The sequence below is a fragment of the Myodes glareolus genome, chromosome X, assembly GCF_982192425.1.
Source record: "Myodes glareolus chromosome X, mMyoGla1.1, whole genome shotgun sequence".
Lineage (NCBI taxonomy): Eukaryota > Metazoa > Chordata > Mammalia > Rodentia > Cricetidae > Myodes > Myodes glareolus.
This window is the reverse complement of record NC_142053.1, coordinates 54,014,730-54,025,366: the sequence shown is the minus strand read 5'-3', so window position 1 is coordinate 54,025,366 and position 10,637 is coordinate 54,014,730. Positions and strand designations below refer to the sequence as shown.

Below are 10,637 nucleotides of genomic sequence, written 5' to 3'. Positions count from 1 at the left end.
AGGAAAACCAGACAGGAAGTAGAGGTGAGACAATGAGAACAGGAGTGCTCTAGGGAGGAGGAAGCCCATTATTCCCACTCCTGCCCAGAACACAGAGGAAGCAAGATGTGACCTGTCCCACTGAAAAAGGTACTGAGCCATGTTGCTAACACAGATAAGAATAATGGATTAATATAAGCTACTAGAGCTAAAAAGAATACATGAGATAGTGGGCCAATCAGATTATATCTCATGTAGAATCTCTGTATGATTTTCTTTGGGGCTTACCGACTGTGGGAACTGGACAGGACAGAAACCCCAACAAGCAGGCCCTCATGTTACAGAGCCCATTGTCTTAGTTACTTTTCTATTGCTGTGAGGAGACACCACGACCAAAGAAAATATTAAAAAGTAGCATTTAATTAGGAGTTTGCTTACAGTTTCAGAGGCTTAGTCCATGAAAATTAAGGTGAGGAGTAAGGTGACAGGCAGGCAAGTATGGTGTTGGAGCAGTAGCTGAGAGCTTACTTCCTGATCTGCATGCAGGAGGAAGAGAGAAAGTGAGACTAGGCCTGGAACTAGCTTTTAAAATGTCAAAACCCACTCCCTAGTAACAGGCTTTCTCAAACAAGGCCACAATTCCTAATTGTTCCTAAATAGTTCACCAACTAGGAATTAAGCATTCAAATACTTGAGCCTATGGGAGCCATTCTCATTCAAACTACTCCATCCTGCTCCCTGGTCCGCATTAAGTCTGTAGTCATATCTTAATGCAAAATGCACTCAGTCCAACTTCAAATGTCCCCACAGTCTTTCAGTCTCAGATTGTTTACAATTCCAGAGCTTAAAGTTTCTTGTGAGACTCGGGGTAATCTCTTATCTGTAACACCTGCAAAATCAAAATAAAAAACAAATTACATACTTCTAACATTTAATGTCACAAAAATACATTACTACTCCAAAAGAGAGGAGGAAAGGGTCATAGTAAATAAATACTGGAGCAAAGCAAGACTGAAACCCAGCAGGCAAATTCTGAATCTCTATGATTGATGTTAAAGTGATTATAAGATGGATCTTCATATCTCCCACTCCTCCTAGTGCTGCTGACTATATTATCAGTTTTTCTTAACAATGGAGCAGGATTCCACAACCCCTTTACACCTGTATCTTCCTTGAAAAAAAAACAGAACCATGGGACTTACGCTAACAAGTTATTATTTTTACCTGGGTTAAAACCATCCATGAATTACATTTACATGAGTTTTGACTTAGTAATAGTCTCTGATAGAATTCCCTGCCGGCAGAAAACCAAAAATCCTGCTGAGACTGTATTAATGTCATTGTGCAACTGTTATCAGTCAGCAAATTTATATCACAGGGAGAACTGTTTGTTGAGACAGTTCCCAAGATGTCCTACTGTTGTGGAACAATCCTTTTATACACTATGAATATGTAGTACTCTCATTGGCTAAAAAGAGCTCGCTAACCTATAGCTGGGCAGGAGGAGGTTAGATGGGAAAACTAGACTAAAAGGATGCTGGGATGAAGAAGTACACAGTCAAAGGAGTCACCAGCCAGAGGCAGAATGAATCAGACACACAAAACGGGACCGACATAAAAGATACATGGCAGTATGTAGATTAATAGAAATGGGTAAATTTAAGTTATAACAGCTAGTAAGTAATAAGCCTGAGCTATCAGATGAGCATTTAAAATATAAGACTCAGTGTGTTTCAGAGCGGCTGCAGGACAGGAAAATTTCACCTACAAATGGCGCCCAACATTCAGGGCCATATACATCTACATAAAGCCATAAAAGCTTAAAAAAAAGAAATCTAAACACACAAAAATGGAGTCAAACTCAAATTCTTGGTAACCACTGTTTTCTTGTTTGCTAGAGGCAAACAGAGGCATGCCTACTTTAAGATACATTTTCCTGGTTTGTGTACCAGCATGGAAGGGTCTTTTGGGAAGTCCTGCTACTGAACACTTGAATGGGGTTTATGAGCAGCAAGCAGTGCTACTTGGTGGCAGCATGGACTCAACAACTTTCCAGAGTTCAGACAGTAAATGCTGCTCATACCTGTACCTCTGACATGAGGCTAGGTTCTCAGGGAACAAAACAGGGTAGAATCAGCTGCCAAGGCATAGGCTTTGGTCTTAGCCACATCACTTAACAGTTTGAAGTTTGTCTCATGTGGTCAGAAAAGGATAGAGATATGCAGTAAATCAGGATCAGATGAAAACCCTCTAAATGTGTCACAGTGTATTTGAAAATATACATAGTCTTGAAAGAGAGAAAAATGGTATATAAAATAGCTTTAAAATAATTAAGTCCTAAAAGAGGGAGTAAAGTAATATAAAAGCAAAAGCAAAGTAAAGATTAAAAAAATACAGAGAGTCTGAATCTTGTATGTTATTCTGTCATCTTTGAATTTTTTGATTTCTAGGACATAATGTGTTGTAAGGACTTCTTGATTAAACCAATCTATATATTTAAAAATTTCTTGACTTCCAAATTTTAAGTCAAAATGTGTATTGCTTTGCAGGAGAGGTTATGCTTTTATTTCCACAGGAAATGAGAGGCTGTGGATTCATTCTGGGATAAAGAAAATCAGGTCTGAAAGAGAAAGATTCTCTTAAATCCTAACTACAAACATAAAGAAATGAACCTAAAAGAACAAAAAGATATGTAATGCATATTTTACTTGCTCAAACATATAATAAAAACTCATATTTGGCTAACTTATGCACAATGCACACTCCATACTTGAAATAATGTATATATATACATTATATATATATATATATATATATATAATCTTTAAAAGTTTATTTATTTTCAGAGCAAGGGGACCAAACACCAATGAAAACTGATGGCCCATGTGATCCAGAATTTCAGAATACCTCTGTTAGAGTCTCCTTAACATTGATCATCCAAACAGCTTGAAGGCTGCTGGCTGAGATGGTCCATGCTCACAGACTTCTCCAGATGGTACTTCATTATTGTCCCCATTTTCTCAAGACTCCCCCAAAGATAAGAGCACCAACAAATAACAGGAAACAGTCTAGAGAACTGTAACCACAGTCTCAAACTTTGGTTTTAGATGTTTGTTGTCACTTAAGGGGGCTTGATCACAAGTTATTAATGGTAATGGTCATTAAAAAGCTAAACAAAGATTAGATTCAAAGATCTCTTTCTGAAAAGAAAAGGGGGGATATAGAAATGGTAGGATAAAAGGATAGATTATTGAATCTATATTAAACTAAAAAAAAGCATCTACTAGTCCTAAGTATTTATATTTGTATGGATTTATGTATATTTTGATACAAATTTAAATTAATTTCCTTATACTGTGTGTGTATGCTCTTGTTGGTGTTTATGCAGCTCACACAGACATGTCTCTTCCTGGCAGAACCAACCTACTTCAGAGGAGGTGATGGGCACTGAAGAAACTCCATATGGAATATATTTTCTTTATGGCGAAAATCAGCCAAGTGAGCAAAGAAAATCCCTTTGTCTCAATTGCTGAGAGCTACTTTCCAAACTGGACCAGTAAATGCAAAAGACAGTGAGTGACTCCCAAACTTTGTCAAGACAAGGCAGAAAATCCTTCAAAATTCCCTGCTTTTCAGAAATGTCTGTCAGATATGCCAGGTCTATAGGCCATAGCTGGATACCCCAACATCAGAGAAGAGCCTAGGGTAACGGTCCAGGGAAACTGATGTCCCTGTCATTTAGTAACATTTTCATCCTTCTAGGTTTGTTGATGGAGTTGAAGATTAGATAGAGTTGTCTTAAGCTATGATAAAAGGTAAATTAGGGGTAAAATTTTAGCCTCACAAAGATATGATAGATAATATAGTTTTCTCTAATTTTACCAAATAGACTGAATTTTGTAACTGTAATTCTTGATAACACATACACACACACACACACACACACATATATATACATATATGTACATATATATATATATATATATATATATATATATATATATATATAGTTTTACTTTGTTAAAAATTAAAACCTTCCTTTTACTTAGACAAAAAGGAGGAAATTCTGTGGAACATTATTTGTATACTATGAATATGTATTACCATAATTGGCTAATAAAGAGCTCAGTGGCATGTAGCTTGGCAGCAGGAGGTTAGGTAAAAAACCAGGCTAAGAGTATCCTGAGCTGAAGAGGGACAGAGTTAGAGAAATTGACAGCCAGATATCGAATTTGTTGAACACACAAAATGGAACAGAGGCAAAAGGTACATTCCAGAATGTAGATTAATAGAAATGGGTCAATTTAACTTGTAAGAGGTAGTTAGTACTAAACCTGAGCTATCAGGCAAGCATTTATAATTAATATAAGCCTCAGTGTATTTGAGATTGTCTGTGGAACAGGAAAACTCTGCCTACCGTCTGCTTTGCCTGAATGAGAAGTTTCAAAAGAAAAAGTCCTTATGTACCCTCTGCAGCTCTATCAATGTTCTATTTATCAAACCCCCTGCCCAGTCCTATAAGAGCCCTAATCAGTTCCTTCCCCTTCACACAAGTTCCATTCCCATGGGAAGTCATTGGCCCTTGCTGCTGTGCTAATAAACAGTCTCAACTGTTGAGAGCAGACTTAGGTTTCTTTCATATCTTTTGCTCATTTACTATTCTTAAATCTAACATTTTGGTGTAGAAACCCAGGAGGGCTTCTTGGATCCCTGCCTTTTGTAGCTCCATCCCTTCTTTGGTAGCTCCATCCCTTCTTCTGGGACCTTCTGGACTTTTTATCGACCTTGACTCCTCTTGAGACTTGGAACTTCGGTAACACAGATACTCTATGAACTCACTATATAGACTAAACAGCCACTAGTGGCCATCTGAAACCTACTGGTTTTTGTTCCTTCTGCCTCTGTGAACAGTACACCTTTATCCCAAGCTGATACAGGTATATCTGTGATTATCAGCTTTACAACAGAGCAAGATCCAGTACAGCCAGGCCTACAGATAAACCCTGACTCGAAAAAGTAAATGGCCTCATAGACTCGTATGTTTGAATGCAGGTTCCCAGTTAGTGGGACTATTAGGAGGAATGTCACAAACTCATGGCAGGCCCAATCTATCTCTGCCTGCAACTTTCAGATCAGATGAGAGCTGTAACTAATAAACCATGCCTACCACACTCCCCATCATGATGGCCATGAACTCACCCTTTGAAATTATAAGCAGCCCCCAATTAAATACCTTTTAAAATTACTTTGGTCATACCTGTTCATAGCAATGAAATAGTAACTAAGATGAATAACAATACAAATAATCAATGAAAAACATAGTTTCTCTCAAAAGGTAAGACTGACAAAATCTTTAGTTGAACTAAATGAGAGAATGAATATATAAATTGGCAAAAAAGAGATAAAAAGGAATCAGTAAAACGAAACACCTGTGAAATTGTGAAAATGGTTAATGAATGTTTAAAAACTCCTGTTCGAAGAATATCAAAAATAAATGGATAATTTACCAGATACAAAAGATATAAATAACTTTAGAGATTCAGAAAAATCAATAAATTATCTCCCAACAAAGAAAATCCTAGAAACACATGGATGAAGGAAATATTTTATCAGACCTGAAAAATGCTCCCGAGACTATCTGATTAAAACATACAGGAAATGCTAAACTTCTCCTACGTGGACAATGTACCTTCATATCTAGCCTAGTTGAGACCCAAATTTAAAAAAAAAAAGTTCTGGTGGTGAACATTATTAATGTATTACCTTTTTCTAACAGAGTCTTTATAAACTGAATTTAATAATGTATTTTAACACCATGATCAATTTGGCTTATATTAGGTATGCAAGGATGTTTCACTTATTAATAGGTTTGTAGTCAGAGGTCACATGATGATCTTACAAGTACAAAACAGGCCTTTATCAAAAAAGTACTGAAGAATCTAAGACTAAAAGGAACATATCTCACTATAAAATGCCTCTACACAATAAACCTACAGTCAAAATCATATTAAATTTGTAAAACTGGAAAGCATTTTTCTCAATTCAGCAAAAGGAATGTATGATCAACCCTTTCCAATCTTACTCAATGTGCTGAATGAAGTTTTAGTTTACTGTAGTAAAGCAAGAGAAAATGGCAAATGATATACACAAACAGTAAAGGGAGATGTCTAATTATTCCTAAGAATCATTGCTATAATCCTATAACTAAAAGACTCCAAATGCTCTAACCGAAAACATTAGGATTTGGTAAAAGCAGCAAAACAAACAAAAAAATAAAAAAAAACACTCAGTATTACAAAATAAGTACAAAACTGATGCTTTTCCACATTCCAATATTCCATGACATTGTCAAATAAATCAAGAAAACAATTCCATGCACAATTGCTTCAAGCATTAAATACCAATGAACAGACTTAACGAGGAAGTGAAAGCCTGAAACTGCTAATTTAATTACAGTGAAGAAGGAAATCGAAGAAGACATTAGAAGATGGAAAGACCACTTACGTACAGGAACAAGCAATTAAATGTTAGCTGCTTTCAAATTATATCATAGAACAATAGAAACATAAACAGCATGCTATTGCAACAAAACGAGATGTGTAAGTCAGTGGAATGAAATAGAAAATGCTGAAATATGATCATATATCTAGAATTACCTGATTATTGAAGAAAAAGTGCCCAAAACATCCACTGGAGAAAAGGAAACTATTTTTACAACTTTGTTAATTTTTGCTAGTTTAGCAAAACTAACCATCTAAATGTAGAAAGAGTAACATGTATCCCTGTCTCTCTTTACAAAATTCAATTCAAAATCGATCAGTGCTTCTAATGTAAGATATGACATCTTGAAACTTCTATAATATGAGAAAAACCCTTTATAGGCACTGTATAGTCACAGTAAAGCCTCTTTAAATGCATTCTGGAAACAGCTCAGGAAACAATAGCAAAACCTGGCAAATTAAATTTCAAGAAATTAAGAATCTTCTGACTGGGAGGTTGTGGAGTATGCTTTTAATCCCAGCATTCGGGAGACAGAGGCAGGCAGACCTCTGTGAGTTCAGGCCAGCTCAGTCTACAAGAGCTAGTTCCAGGACGAGCTCCAAAAGCTACAGAGAAACCCTGTCTTGAAAAACCAAAAAAAGAAAAAAGGAAGAAAGAAAAGAAAAATAAGAAAAGAAAAAGAAATGATAGGATAAAAGGGTAGATTATTGAACTTACTTTAATCCAAAAAAAACTATTAATCTAAAATATTTTACATTGATAAGAATTTTGATTTTTTGATACATTTTTTCCTCTTTTCTTTTTGTTTTGCTTTTATTGAGCTATAAGTGTTTTTTTTTTTATCTGCTCCCCTTCCTTCCTCCCCTTTCCTCTTCTACACTCTCCTTTGACTCCCACACTACCAATTTATTCAGGAGATCTTATCTTTTTCTCCTTCATATGTAGATCCATGTATATCTCTCTTAGGATGCTCTTTATTACTTAGGTTCTCTGGGGTTACGACCTGTAGACTGGGTTTTCTTTGCTTTATGTCTAAAAGAGAATTATGAGTGAATACTTATTATATTTGCCCTTCTGCGTCAGGGTTACCTCACTCAGTATGATTTTTTCTATATCCACCCATTTGACTGCCAATTTCAAGATGTCATTAATTTTTGCCACTGGGTAGTGCTACGTTGTGCAAATGCACCCCAATTTCTTTCTTTTTCTGTTTTGTTTTGTTTTTCAAGACAGTGTTTCTCTGTGTAACCTTGGAGCCTGTACTGTAGCTCACTCTGTAGACCAGGCTGGCTTTGAACTCACAGAGATCTGCCTGCTTCTGCCTCTCCAGTGCTGTGATTAAAGGCGTGCATCACCATGCTCAGCTATACCACATTTTCCTTATCCATTCTTTAGTTGAGGGGCATTTAGGCTGTTTCTTGGTTCTGACTATTACAAATAATGCTGCCAAGAACATACTTGAGCACATATCCTTAGGGTATGAGCATTCTTTGGGTATATACCCAATTGATGAAAATTTAACATTGTTATACTGTATGTATATTTCTAATTTTATTTGGAGTATTGTGTTTATACAGCTCATTTAAAAATGTAATGAATAATTAAGGAATACAAATTAATAGTCATCTATAATAGTAAAACTTAAAGACATGTTAGGTATGTTTTCAAGGTGATAAACAGCTACATTGAGATAGATAGATGGTCTTCATACACTTCAAAGACACACAGAATATGGCATTTAATATGTTTACTAACCTAAGACTTTTAATGACAGCGAGACATGTCTGCTCCTGCGGGGCGCCATCCTGTCCAGCAGGAATGAACCCCACCAAAAACGAGAATTCCTTCTCTGGTCACATCTTTATTTGGAGCATTCCCTTGAGGAAAATTGGGGGAAGGGACGATAGAGCAGGGACGAGAGAAAGCTTAGAGAGAGCCTTGGGCCCCGAGGCAGCTGCTTTTAAACGGCGGAGCAGCCTGAACGCTGTCCCGATTGGTCAATGCCACTCTGCTGGTCTGAGCATGTGCAGGCAAGGGTGCAGGCAGGGTTGCTCAGCCCCACGTGGCTACCTCCAAACTGCAGGACCACCTGTGCCTCCAGGTGGCTCCCAACATCTCCCCCTAATTATTGTCTTTAAGAGCAATAAGGCAAAACTATTTTCCAATCTGGTCCCCACCTAGACGCAGCATGCCAAGGATATCTCTGCTCCCACCCATTCCTAAGGAAGGAAAAGGCAAAGTAGAGTAAGAGATAAGAGGTTGCACAGGGTGTTGCTCAAGTCGATGGTGTGAAACAGCTGCTCTTGGCACCGCCCAGAAGGTCATCTCTGCTGTCTCCGCACGAATCTTCCACAGCAGGACACTCAGCATCCACTGGGTCGTCTTCTTTATCTCTCTGGTCGGTCTCGCTGGCATCCAGATGTATGTCAGCATTCCTAGAAAAACATAAACAAAACTCTCCTCCCAAATTAAACATTTAAGAGTATTAAAAACTCTCAGTGTAAAAATTCAGCACAATCAGTACTGGAAGTAGGCTGGTTTTGAACTTAGAGACTTGCATGTCTCCGTTTCAAAGAGCAAATCTTGTTTGCCTGTACCAGCAAAATTTTGAATTAAAAATTAAGTGTAAAGAATGCAAGAGAAATCCTTTCTCTGGGGGAAGCTGTCACTGGTAATGTAGTCCCCCTCTATTGTTTAAAAACCAAAGCAGTTGTCACTGGGAATTGAACTCATGACCTTTGGAAGAGCAGGCAATGCCCTTAACCGCTGAGCCATCTCTCCAGCTCCCCTATTCAGATGGAAAAACCTCTAGGTAACATTGTTTATCTCACCAGGTGCCTCAGGCAAAAGGTCCGCCTTTCTTTGTTACCTAGGATACGGTAACCAGGTAAACATGCCTTTATTATGATAATCACGACCAGTTCTTTAAGGGAGAATGGGCGTAGCATCGATCTGGCTACTTCCTGCTGACGAAGGGACGTTGTTTAGGGGATAAATGTTTTTATCTGACTGAATTTTTGGCGACAAATGTTTTTATCTGACTAAATTCTTGGCGACCTTGGCTGAGGGCGGCGGCAGCAGCGGACAGCGGCGGCTGCCACAGCTCCGCCTCTGAAGCCCATAATGGCGCGCTCCGCATGGCCCAAAGGCATGGCTCCGCCCCGGGCCGTGCGCGGGCTCGCCGTTTCACCTCAGGCAATGAACTCGCACCGCCGGCTGTGAGCCTTTTCCAAGCTCCGGCGAGGGGGGGCATCCGCCCACCCGTGGAGGGGCTTCTCCTGCCCGGTCCGCCCGCGCGCAGAGCCCCGTTCTCTGGGAACTCACCTCCCGGCTCGCCCATGTTGCTATGGAAACACAGTTTTTCCGCAGAGCCGATTCAGCTCCTCTCTGCCTTCTATGGCGCCGCTGCTCACCACGCAGCTTCCGCCTCAGTCAGGCGAGTCCGCTCAGGTGCTGAAAAAGTCCTCCAAAAACCATAGCCCCGCCAGAAGGCCGGGACATATAGCCTCTGATGACACATGGACTTTAGCCCGCCCGTCGCCATGGTGACCTGGCTGTTCGTAGGCCTCCAGCAAACTCCCCGCCAGCAACTGGTTGCGTCTCCCTCCTGAGTAGCTGGGATCACAGGTGTGCACCACCGTGCCTGGCCCACTTCCGTGTTTCTAATCAGGCATTACCGCTCAAAGGCGGGCCGGCTGCCGCCAGCACTCTCAGCACGATCAAGCAGCTTGTCTTTCTCAGTCAAAAATTAAAGTTTTTTGTACGTGAGAGCCAGAGACTGAGCTCTCTTAACAAAATTAGGCGAAAATCACCTCCAAAAGCTCTGTGGCTCTTTAAGAATAGGAAAGGCAGTCTTTGAACTCGATCAAGCCCGCCTCCCTACGAGACTGTTGCCTCCAGTCTCTAACAGCGAGTACGCAGGTGGACGGAGAGGGAGCGGAAGCCGCGGTCTCCCGTACCCCATCGTCCTCAAAGTCCCGCCTTAGTTACCTCGCCTTTTTTGCTGCTGTTTACATCCCTCCTGCACTGAACTTAAGGGATTTTTCTTCCCCGTTGCTTTCTGTACCTTCTTTTAGATACCTTAACTTTGATTTTTTTTTTTTTGTATTTTCTTTTCTATTTAGGCCTATCCTTTGAAATTCCTTTTTACATTTCTT

General features: G+C 39.4%; 1 pseudogene; it reads right to left on the bottom strand.

Annotated features, from left to right (window-relative positions):
* Positions 1-9,663: 9,663 nt before the first annotated feature.
* On the bottom strand, positions 9,664-9,853 carry LOC148117336 (Nuclear RNase P; annotated as a pseudogene).
* Between the last annotated feature and the right edge of the window lie 784 nt (positions 9,854-10,637).